This window comes from Carassius gibelio, chromosome B12 (genome assembly GCF_023724105.1).
Source record: "Carassius gibelio isolate Cgi1373 ecotype wild population from Czech Republic chromosome B12, carGib1.2-hapl.c, whole genome shotgun sequence".
NCBI classification, from domain to species: domain Eukaryota; kingdom Metazoa; phylum Chordata; class Actinopteri; order Cypriniformes; family Cyprinidae; genus Carassius; species Carassius gibelio.
This window is the reverse complement of record NC_068407.1, coordinates 12,758,124-12,770,306: the sequence shown is the minus strand read 5'-3', so window position 1 is coordinate 12,770,306 and position 12,183 is coordinate 12,758,124. Positions and strand designations below refer to the sequence as shown.

The window sequence follows — 12,183 nt, the reverse complement described above, 5'->3', positions numbered from 1 at the left end:
AGTCCTCTTCAATAAAGTATTGCACTGCACTGACATTGTAATGCAAAGCAGGACTGTGGAAACAAGTCTTTATTGCTCATAAAAACAAGTGCCTTTTTATATTGGTCAAATTGAAAATCCTGGGATCTGTTTTAAAGCTGTTTTGTTAATTATTATTATTTTTTTGGTCAACAATAGTTAATAGTATATTTAAAAATGGTATAGTGTTGGGAATATTTACTGACTGCTCAATTTATTCTGGTTTTTAATTTTTTATTATATATATGTATAAAAAAATTCAAGAAAACAGAATTTAATGATTTGGGGAAAATAAATATATTTGATTAATATTAAATCAAAATGTAGGATTTTACCAAATCATAAATATAATGACCTTGTCTAAAGTTATAATTTTCTAATGCAACTCTGCAGTCATATACACATAAGGAAAAAAGAAACAAGAGAAGTCAAAAATAAAAAACCCACTGGTTTTTATGTACCATTGATCAATAATGCAGTATGTGGAACTTTTCATATAAAATATATACAACCCTACAGAAGTTTTAGTGTTCTATGTCTGTTATCCATTTCAAATATGACCCTGAAATGACAAGAATGACTGCTGATAAACTCTGTACACTTTTAGCTATAATTCATGTTTGTATTCACAACCCATCATTCTTATTTGCAGTCAATGCAGTTTTGTCAACAGAGGGATTTGTGATGCTGACCCTGAGAAAAAGACAAGAAACAAACAAGTCGAATGCCCCCAGTAACCCAAACATTCACACTGTGCAATGGCATTGGTAGTCATATTACTGACCAAAATTTTTGTACCGAAAGTTGGACCACCCCCAAAACATCAATTTGCTGAATATTTTCTCACATATAGGCTATCCTAAACTCATATATTAATATAGATGAGTTTGTTTCCTCATTGGAACAGACTTGGAGAAATTTAGCAGTACATCACTTGCTCCCCAATAGATCCTCTGTATTGAATGGGTGCCATCGGAATGAGAGTTCAAACAGCTGAGAAAATCATTACAATAATTCAAAAGTAATCCAGACAACTCCAGTCCATCATTTAAGGTCTTGTGAAGTGAAAAGCAATGTGATTGTAAACGGTGCTTGATCTGTGCATATTTCTCACCTGATTCAGATGAGCCAATTATTCACTGGAAAAAGCAATAAATTGGACTGAGGAGCTGGATTGTAGCTGAAAACAACAGTGTGAAGTTAAAAATGTAAGTTTTGTTTTCTACAAACACTTTTTAACTTAACAAGTGATGGCACCCATTCATTGCTGAGGATCCATTAATGAGCAAGTGATGTAAATTTCTCTAAATTAAATCTGATTAAGAAAAAACTCATCTTCAACTTGGATGGCCTAAGGTTGAGTACATTAGGGTGAACTATTCCTTGAACACCAATATGAATCTGCAATCTAGTTTATCATGTAGATCTTAGCAATCAAGTAAAGGGACGTGACACTCAGGGCTCGTATTTCCACATCCTTCCTTCTAACATAATATGCCTTACCTGACTAAATGGATAAATAATCCTCTACTAATCTCTCCAACAGTACTGGATAGTTTGTATTCCATTCTCTATTTTTACCAGGGCTTAAAGGAAGGATTAAATGAGGTAGCTGCCAAAAGGTAGTGTGAAGTACTGCCTCCATAGTGACTGTAACTTTGATTTACTGTCACTAAAGAGCTTGTTCTTTCCCCCTTTTTCAGTTTTAATACACATCGCTTCTGTAAATAAGTATTTTGCCTATAAAAAAACCCTGTTATTTGTTATACTTGATTAATTTGGCAGAATATAAGTCAATCATCACAAAAGCCTTATGCAATTCTCATTGCGTTCTAAAAGCTCTGGGGAGAAACTGCAGGAAATATATCAGCAAGTAAAAGGTCTTTTGTAAATTACACAAATTTCTCTTCTATCTGTTCCTTTTGCTTTTAATCACATTTGTACTCTAGCTGCTTTATTCAGGTCACCTCATATATTGTAAATCACAGGGATTTCTTTTGTGCTCTAATTCTCCGCATCATTTATTTGTCTGAGTTGTAGCAGGTAGAGTGCACAGAACCAATAACAAGCAGGTATTTTTAGTGTTTGATTTCCTTTCATTAGAGACTTCATTAAATTATTATAGTTCTCAGATGAAGTCTGCTCCATAATTAGAAGACACACCAAAAAGTGAAATGTTGTCGCTCTTGTAGACTAAGTATGGGCACAAGTTAGTGTACTCTCAGTGCTGGGTTGCAGCAGGAAGGGCATCCAGTGTTAAGTTCTGGGGATCACTCCGCTGCGGCGACCCCTGATAAAGGGAATAAGCCGAAAGAGACCGAGAATTTTCCGTGTGGTTTCACAGGTGATCACGAACCCAAACCACCCCAGCCCCCCTGTTGATTCTACTTAAAGCCACATGAGGGCGGTGTATAAGGAGTGCAGTCATTCCAGATGGCCTCATTGCTTCATTCTTGGCCTGCCAAACAGACGTTATAGCAATCCAGCTGATGATAGATCCTCATTCAGCCGCCCTCCTGCATGGATGAATTCGGGAGAACTGTAAATGAGGACTGACATATGGTGGGTAATTTAGTGTGATTTACATATAAATTGATATAGAAAGAGAACTCCCATCCGTTCACGCTTAACTTTCCACTTGTACTCTAGCTCGTTTTAGTTGGGTAGCCTACATGTTCAGAGTCGAGATGCTCAAAAATCTGATTTTCTAAGGCACGTGGCTCATTCATCTTCCAGTGCCTCAGCCATTAATGACGCGAATGAAAACAAGCGGGATTACAAGTTACGGAAACGGTTAAAATCATACAATCTTATATTAGGTCATATAAACACTAATAATTATATATAATTATTAACTATTATAAAAATAACTGATGTAGTAGGTGATAATATACAGTATAACAAATTTAGGTCACATTCAGGTTTGGACATGGTTGTAACATGGGTCAGTTAACACAACCTATTTCTCAGTTAAGGAACAAGTTACAAACCACCTAATTCACTTCACATATTTTCATTTTAGTGCTTATTCCAAACACTAGAAACTCAGGCAGAAGAGTTTAGAGGAGAAAAGCTTATTTTGAGGTAAAATTTAACTTTTTTCTACTTCATTTATTTTTGTGATGTAGTCCCTGCTTTGTAGTCAAACTCATCAACGTTCAATTTTGTTCATTTTGTGTCTGTATAGATGTTTTTCATGCAAATTGTCAGTGCTAATGTTTTGGCTTTTGGCTGTAAGGTGAGCTAGTTCATGTCTGCAAAACTCTGGGTTAGTTGTAGCAGCAAGTCGCGGGGTTAGTTGTAACATAAATAAAACATTTCATAACTTACTCCAAGCTAATTTTTTGTTTTATTTAAATGTTTTCTTTGAATTTCAGTATGCCTAGGTCTTGGAAGAGGGGTCAATTACTGAGTCCGACATTAACAAACATGCTTAAACACAGACTTATGCACATTACTCAGTTATTTGTCATAATCCTTATTGCATAATGTTACATTTCAAACCAGTGGATATCATTCATTGTTACATCTTACCCCAGAGTATGTTACAACTAAGTTGGATTTGTAACATTTCACTCCTTGTGCTTGAAACTAAACCATTTTCTGTTCGTGTTGCAAAGATAGCAGCTACTGTTTGCCATTTAATAGCAGACACTTGTAACTAGTTTGAATCCCATTTTAAATGCACTAGCTTTAAAGAACCCCAAGATACAGACAGAAACATCAAAAATGTTTTCACATTTTGACAAAAATCAGCACATAGGGGACCTATACCTATGCCCCCCCCCCCACATTAATAAACACCTCTGAAATATTTGTATGTTTTTAGTGCAATTTGTAGCTGTCTGAAAGTACAGTGACATTATTTGGCATACACTTAACGTTCATTTCTGGCAACATGCTGGACTGAAGAGGAGAGCAGAGGAGAGATTTGGCGATTGCACTTTTCTAACTGATAATTTCATAAGGCAAGTTTATTATTGTAGCATGCACTGACAGTTTTGCTGTGGTGTTTAGACAATCCATCTGTGCTATGTCTGTCTGTATTTGCTGGTGTATACCCGATAGTCAGAGAGCTGGAAAGGGAAGTCGAGCAGTCATGTCAACAGCTTAATTTTGATCACAGCGGCCTACTTTACACCCGGATTGATGCGAGGAAACAAGATTATATTTTTGAGGAACAGATCTGAGATGAGGGTGACTGATGTGGCCCTGTCAGAAACCTCCAACACAGCAGCAATACGCTGATATTTTCATCACGTTGTGCCACAGTTGTCATTTTAGTTGCGAGTTATCAATGAAGTTCATTGGCCTGGGCTCTTCATCACACATGGTTAGGTGCTGCAGAAATTGGATTGAGTGTGAGATGGGGAGAGATTGCAAGTGAGCGTGGATGTTAAGGAGGTGAATTCTGAGAGTAAATGGCATTTTGCATAATGATTATCAAGTATATTTGTGGCACAGAGTCAAATTTACATAGAGCTAAGTAGCTTGTACAAATAGTCAGTTAAATGATTGACATACACGTTTACTTAGGTTTTAAATGTATTGATTCATTTTATAAAATTGCATTTTATAAACATTTGATTGAATAAATCTTGCCTTTCTTAATACTTAATTGCATTTTTTTTTTTGTGGAACACAGAAAAATCTTTTGAAGAATCTTCATGCACAATTTTGCATGCATTCAATTGATCAAAAGTGACAGTAAAATAATCCGTTTCAAATAAAAGCTGTTCTTTTGAACTTTCTGTTCGTCAGACATTGCTGAAAAACTGCATCACAACTTCCACAAAAATGTTAAGCAGCTTAATCTTTTTCAACATTGACTAATATAAAAGTTTCAGCATTTTAAAAGGATTTCTGAAGGATCATGGAAAACTGAAGACTGGATATTCAGCTTTGCCTCACAGGAAAAAACAAAACAAAAAAATTAAAACAAAGCAATATTTAATATATTATATTATGATGTGTATATACGTGTGTGTGTGTGTGTGTGTGTATATATATATATATGCGTGTGTGTGTGTCGTTTTCTTTTAAGCTTCACAGCCATGTACACTAAGATCTGTCATTGCACACAAAAGTTCTGTTCTGTGATCTGAAAATAGGTATTTTGATCATAAGGCAAAGTCACTTGGGTTCGGAGCAACATCAAGGTGAGCTACTAAAGACAGAAAGTTTATTTTTGGGTGAGCTATCCCTTTAAAGTCTTTCAATGTTGCCTCTATTATAAATTACAGTTTCTTTTACAGTTTGGCAGTATGCCTCCAAAGAGTCAACTAATTATAGAAACCTAATTCTCAACTTTATTTGAACCTGCCGTGGGAGGAATAAAAATCTCCGGCTCCCATCTGTCTTGGGACTTTGGTTTGACAGCAGAACATCCTGAAAATCGGGCTGTTTTGGGATCTCGCCACAAACGCGGCGTTCGTGTCGGTGTGAATCCCCAACGCAAACACCAAGTCCCTGCTGAATAACTAAATATGTGAATTATACAGTGGGATTCACGAAGCAACTGACACGCAGACACCGCCGCTTTGTAAAAACGGAGTACTTGAGGGTAAAATAAAGTGCTTGAAGCGAGCACAAGTCTGGGAAAGGGTCACAGGGGCCACATGATTTGTCAAGGACAGTGGAGGTCCCCATTAATATAACATTAACCTTTCCTCACCCACATCTCCCTTCCCCAAACCTCTGCTTTTGTCTTCATTAGATGCCATGACGTGTTCTCTGTATAGCTTGCAGTGCCTGTTAGCAGACTCCGAGCATTAAGTACCCTGTGAAGACTTTGTGTCTGTGAAATCACTTTCTTTTCCGGCTGGGTGAGATGGAGAACATTGTTATTGGAAAGGCGAAAAGCTGAGAAATCTTCCGAATACAGATATTTTCAGAAACCGTACTTTAGCTTCGTATCCGAGCAGATAGTTTCTACTTTTTTTTTTTCCAGTTGTGGGATTTGTTGTGCCTTGTCATCAGCGAGCAGCGATGGGAACTCACTGTTGTTCACCTCTCATGTCATTCTGGGGATGGATTGTACGGGGATGAAAAAGACAGCAGACAGGATCGAGATAGAAGGCTCAGTTGAACTGTCAGATATTCTGAGCCTCTTCACATGAATGAGACTCCTTAATGTCTGTAACCTTGAGGTTTGTGTTTGCTCTCCATAGAAACAGACGGCTGAATCTTTGTTCCCCTGGTAACCTGCAACGTGAGGCAATCCAGCTGGTGAGAGCGCCATGCATATTGACAAATTCTTCCTATACCAATTGCACAAATAATCTGAGGACGATGAGAGAGACTGGAGGTGGAACTGCGCCGAGAATGTCTGAGGCGGAAGCTCTGGCACAGTCTTGCATTACATAAAGCCTCGGCGTTGCTTAATATTCTCCGCACCTCCGTCCTTCTGGCTCTATCTTATTTGAGGATCTTATATTCTTCAATACAATCTTCCAGTACTTTTCTCTCCGGCTGCTTATATTCTCAAGCATTTTTTTTTGACAGTGCAGGGATTTGACTGAGCAAAACTCAGCTGTCAGAGCAGGAACAATGAAGTCTGCATCTCCTTCAGGTGCAGATATCGCATGAGTGATGCACTGCTTTGACCTCGGGGCTTGGCATTAATGCACTTCTCGCCTGTTTGTTTGAACAAAAGCGGTAATATGCGTCAGATAAGTTCGCCTGGTGTCTTTTTGTAGTCTTTGAAGTGAAGCTGTGAGTCCTCAGATGCCTTATCAAATAATGAAAGTGCTGGGGTTACAACATATTCAGGGTGTTTGGTGAACACTCAACAGATACTGGTTGTAAACAGCAGAGGGCAGTGTTCTCTTTGCTTGGCGGAGAGCTCTGGTCATGCAGTGTGGTGTGGAGTCAGGTGCACGCTTGATTCAGGTTGTGAAAATGTTTCAGACATAACAGGCATTATCAGAAGCAATCGTGATTTGTTTATCACGTTTGTCAAAGAGCTAGAAATATATTTTTCAAACCAATGCAAAATTCAATGACATTAGTTTGAGGATGTCACGAAATTTCAGGTTAAGGAAAAAGTGTTTTTTTAACCTTTATTCAGCAAGGATGCATCACCAGAATGGAATAATGTGTGCATCCCATCATCTTAATAAATTACATTTGAAGACATATTTAAATGTGTTTTAAATTGTTATAATATTTCACAGTATTACTGTTTTATACTTTGAAAAAATAAATACAGCATAAAAGACTTCTTTCCAAAACAGTAATAAATTACCTGTGTGTGTGTGTGTGTGTGTGTGTGTGTGTGTGTGTGTGTATATATATATATATATATATATATATATATATATATATATATAATTCAGACTAATAAACATTATGCAGACTGTTAATTGCTCTATATATTTGTACCTTTAACTGCAGATGAAGAATAATCCATCTGTATTTGCTGAATGTATTAAGCCTTTTCTCTACTTTTTGAGATATTCTTTTTATTTTTCCCGAATTATACTTATACTGTAAATGCGTCCATAGTGAATAGCAGGTATTTTCTTTTCATGGACAGTTTTAAAATGCGTTGTGAATAAAGCCTTTGCTCTTCAACGCATGAATCATTTTTCCATCAAGAAAATGGTGTTTTCTGGGAACGCACTGAATTGCCTCTACCCTGAATCGCTTCGTGTTGTTGTTACTTTGTAGACTGATCCATTATCGGATTCATCCCGCTAGCTAGTAACGTTGATCACTTTGCTAATTCAGTGTGACAGAAGGCTTCCTGTGGCCTCTGCCTGTCGAGACCATGTAATTCATTTTTGTCCCCTATAAGGGACTCAAGATCTGAATTCAGGGCAAGGAATAGCTTTTGGCTTGAAACTGTGTTCTAATAAAGACTACATACTGGGCTTTTCAGTCATATCCCGTTTGTTTGATTAAACCTTGACAGTCATTGGTCCTGTCTTCTCAAATACCTACATGCCCAGGCTGCTGGGTCTCAGAAAGTTAAGGTATTCCTTTACTTCATAAACATGATTTAGTACATTTCATTTATGCAGTATGTAAATCATTAATAAATAAATACTGCAGGTATATTCCATAACATATAGTTATAGAGACTAATATTTAAGATTATGTTATAGCAATTAAAACACAGACGCTTTTAGTTTAAGAAAAATGCACTTACCCTCAGGCCATCCAGGATGTATATTTGCATTACATTAATGCATTTAGCAGATGCTTTTATCCAAAGTGACTTACAGTACATATGTACAGACACATGTACAGAACACATTACAGTACATGTGTTCACTGGGAATTGAACCCACAACCTTTTGTGCTGGTATCGCAATGCTCTAGCACTGAGCCCCAGGGACACTGTAAATACGAGTTTGTTCCTTCATTGGAATAGATTTAGGTAAATAGCATTACTGTCCAGTACATCACTTGCTTTCCAGTTTATTACAAACATTCATAAAATACATTAAATTCATTTTATTGTTATTCATTTTTTTAGGTTGGTTTAACGTAATTCAAGTTGAAATGACTAGGCCTACAACCAAGTTGATTATACTTAAAAATGTAAATGTAATGCAGGAACAATTTTTTTTCTTTTTTACAGTGTATTAGCGTTTTGAACTCATTCTGGTGGCACCCATTCACTACAGCGATCCATCGGAGTACAAGTGATGTAATGCCAGTTTACTCCAAATCTGTTCTGATGAAGAAACAAACTCCTCTGGTGAGGAAAAGTACATTTTTGGCAATCTTTCATTACCAAATCTATGTTTTTGATCACATTTTTTGATACCAATACCAACACTTTTTATTAAATGAAACACTTTTGTGATTTCTAAAGACAGAATGGATATTAAGACATTTATCTCTATTTAAAAGCCATTTTTATTAACATTATAAACCTCAAATTATCATTTAGACCGAATTCTAACAAATGTCACATTTTTCTCTGTTATTATTTTGTAGAGTGCAATAACTCCATATAAAGTTTTCTTTCCCATGTCCCACACAACTCTAACACTTTTCTCTTTTTTAATTTTGTGCTGTATGCAAGCCCTGTTCCATTATTATTTTTCTTAAGATGAGCGTAGGAAGAAATATGTAACAATAAAGACTTCCTATTCATCGGGAAGAAGGAGGCGGGAACCGGCGCACAATCAAAATGAAACTTTAATTATTCAAAATAAACACAAAACAGCGCGTCAGCCCCTCACGGCGACTGACGCGCACAAATAAAAAGCAAACACATAAAATAATGTCCCAGGCCTGGTCCTCTCTCGTCCTTCACGGTCGTCACTCCAGTTTTATATCCCTCCATCTCCTATGTGGGACTCGATACTGGCGGTGGGGGCGCAGGTGTAGCTCATCTCCAATCACTACACCTGGCCTCACTCCTCGTTCCCACGCCTCTCGGCCCCGCCCCACTCGCCACAAAATAATTGGAGAATTAATATGAAATACTGTATTCTTACATGCTAAAATAAAAATGTAGGTGCCAGATTTACTAACACCAGTGCAAACGTCTTTTGGCGTTAATATAGTAGGATTTACTAAAAGAGCGCTGTAAAGAATTAGCACTAAAAAGGTATGGACAGTAATATTTGCTTGACCTTATTGAATAAGTATTTATAGAAGTTTTCCTTTTTAGTCGCAAGATTTATTGGAGGATAGTATTAAAACGAATCATGCAACATGATTTACTAAAGTTTGCGCTCGTCAAATTACTGGTATTTGCGCTGTTATTTAACACCCCAAAAATATGTCTTAAAGCAGGTGATTTGGCTGCGTCTGTATTCTTTAATGTCCACATTGTCAGTAAATCACATAAAATTTCCCTCTCCCATCTGTGCTTTTATGGAATTGCGCTTTAACACTGTTTAGCAAATCTAGCCCTAAATATTTTGAATTTTGTTTACTTTACAAAAAATACATAAATAATTTTTTCACATTATAGGACCCCATAAATTCAACTAATATAGACAAAAGAGTGATTAAAAACCTAAGTTTAATAGTCAGCATAACACCTTTAACATAACAAGTTAGAGCAAGAAAAAAAATAACTTACGAATTTGAAATTTCAACAATGCAGCATCTTCTATTTTCGTTATTTTGTTTTTCGTTTTTACTTTATAGAATATAATATATAATGTATATTGTTTATTTATTTATTTTTAATCCGTTTAGTTTACAATGATTAAAAAACAAAACGAAACACTGAATCTCAATGTTTTTGTGGATCAGTTGATTAATATTCATAAACCATCTGTGCCTACCTAGTCAAAAGCATTGTTAAAATGAAATCATCTGGAGGATCACGAATGGCATCTGAAGCACTCAGCTCAAACTGACATTGTAAAATTGAAATGCTTTCCACTTGTTGATGTTTATAAATCAGAGCGAGGCTTTTTGGGAATGTGCTGCATGATTCCCAGGCTTCACGCTATAGTCGGTACTCATTCATGTTGGGGCAGAAATATGGCTGCAGTGCTCTTTAGCTCTGCCAGAGCATGGCCTAGAGCGGCCCTCTGTTCTGCCTGAAATGAAACGGTCTTGAACACAGTTTAAGTCCACCTTTGAAATAAATCCTTATCATCAATTTGATGTCAAGGTAAAGTGTCTGACATCACATGACTCTCTTCATGTGTCCCACATTAATGGGTATCTTTTTCAGGTCTCAGCTGCCAAAGCGCTTCAGCCTGCCTCTCTCCCTCTGTTTATAGACCAGCATGAATAAATGATGAAATGATAATACACAGCAGCAGAACCTTTTTTTTCCCTCCTCTCCCAGAGATGACTCTGCGGGAGACCGGGGACTTGCCTGTATTAAAATGCATTAACAGTAAATCAGGTCAGGCCCCCACTGCCTGCTATAGGTTTTTTCCCACTTTCGAAGTGTGGGGTTGCAGGCAAACATGCTTGCTTGTATACATGGCTAAGATTGGATCGAATCAGGGGAAGCTAAAAATGAAGATCTACAGAGAGATAAACGCAGCTGATAGAGGTCTAAGTGTAGATGTAACAGACCCAGAATGGATTCTTAGCATCTGGGGACATTGATATAGCTACTTTACAATGAATGAAGATAAAAAGTACTCTGGGCAGTACGATTGTGTAGAGTTTATACTCTTTAGTTTAGTTGTTTATGTTTGCCAGGCAACACTGAATTTTGCTACTTGAGTACAGTTAAAAAGATATGCAAATAACGATGTGCGTATATCCATTTAATGTTATTTTGTAATATAAATGTTACTGTTTGGCATCTTTTGTTTTAATTCCAGTTCTACATACTGTAGTATGAAGCTGTTTTTACATTGATACCGTACCTATCATTTAATTTGTTTAATGTTCAATGGCTGTACGCTTTCAGACACAAATTGTGTGATAACTGTCACTTTTCAAAAGGTACTAATATGTACCATTTAGAGTCAACTAAGTTATAAAGGTTACAGATTTTGTATGATCAAAAATTCTTCAAACCATCATAAAAGATTTTGCCATGCCACCCACCCTTGGAAAGCAGCCATCTATTAGCTAGCACCTGCGGAGATGAGACATTTGGAATTGACAGCATTCATATAATTTTATATCCAAAAAGTCATGGATGTGGGCCATGAATCTCAGTAGCTCCTTTTCCTCAGACTAAAGTGTGCTTTTGGCTGCAGCCAAGCTGTGAATATAAAAAATATCACCGACTTTTGGATGACTGGCTGTGTAAAGATAAAGAACAGAGATTACTTTTCAATTAGCTGCCGGCGTAGATTCACAGTATGACCATGCATTCACAGCTATTCATTAGCAAACAACAGTGAAAACGCTTCTCTCCGCACATGCCTGGCTAATCCTAGAGGGCCGAGATAGGGCCATCACTCCAAATCACATCGGTTGTTCGTCTTCGTGTCCTCAAACAGCTGCTGTCATGCAATAATAATCTGACATTCAATTAAGCTTGAAATCATTTAGTTGAGCTAATTAAGAAGGAGAGAGGTGGGGTGTTAATCTGCCACTGAATCATTACCAGTTTATGCTGTAAAAACACTGCTGTAGCCGCATTAAACAACTAAATCAGTCAGTGCTCTTATATTTGGGTTTAAGTTTCCTAAGAAACCACTTTTAACAACGCTATTGTAAGCCCTGTGATTTGTTCTTTTTCCAAACTATATATTTTCACATTTTACTATTGAA

At 36.9% G+C, this 12,183-nt stretch overlaps 1 long non-coding RNA gene across 2 annotated transcripts; it reads left to right on the top strand.

Moving 5' to 3' along the window:
• Positions 1-2,261: 2,261 nt before the first annotated feature.
• LOC127969161 (uncharacterized) lies at positions 2,262-7,240 on the top strand. Of its 2 annotated transcripts, none has more exons than XR_008156228.1 (3): positions 2,262-2,580; positions 5,735-5,843; positions 5,969-7,240. It is a non-coding gene; the product is annotated as an uncharacterized LOC127969161 (long non-coding RNA). The 2 variants fall into 2 exon arrangements; XR_008156229.1 differs by lacking the exon at positions 2,262-2,580 and adding an exon at positions 3,065-3,102.
• The last annotated feature ends 4,943 nt before the right edge of the window (positions 7,241-12,183 follow it).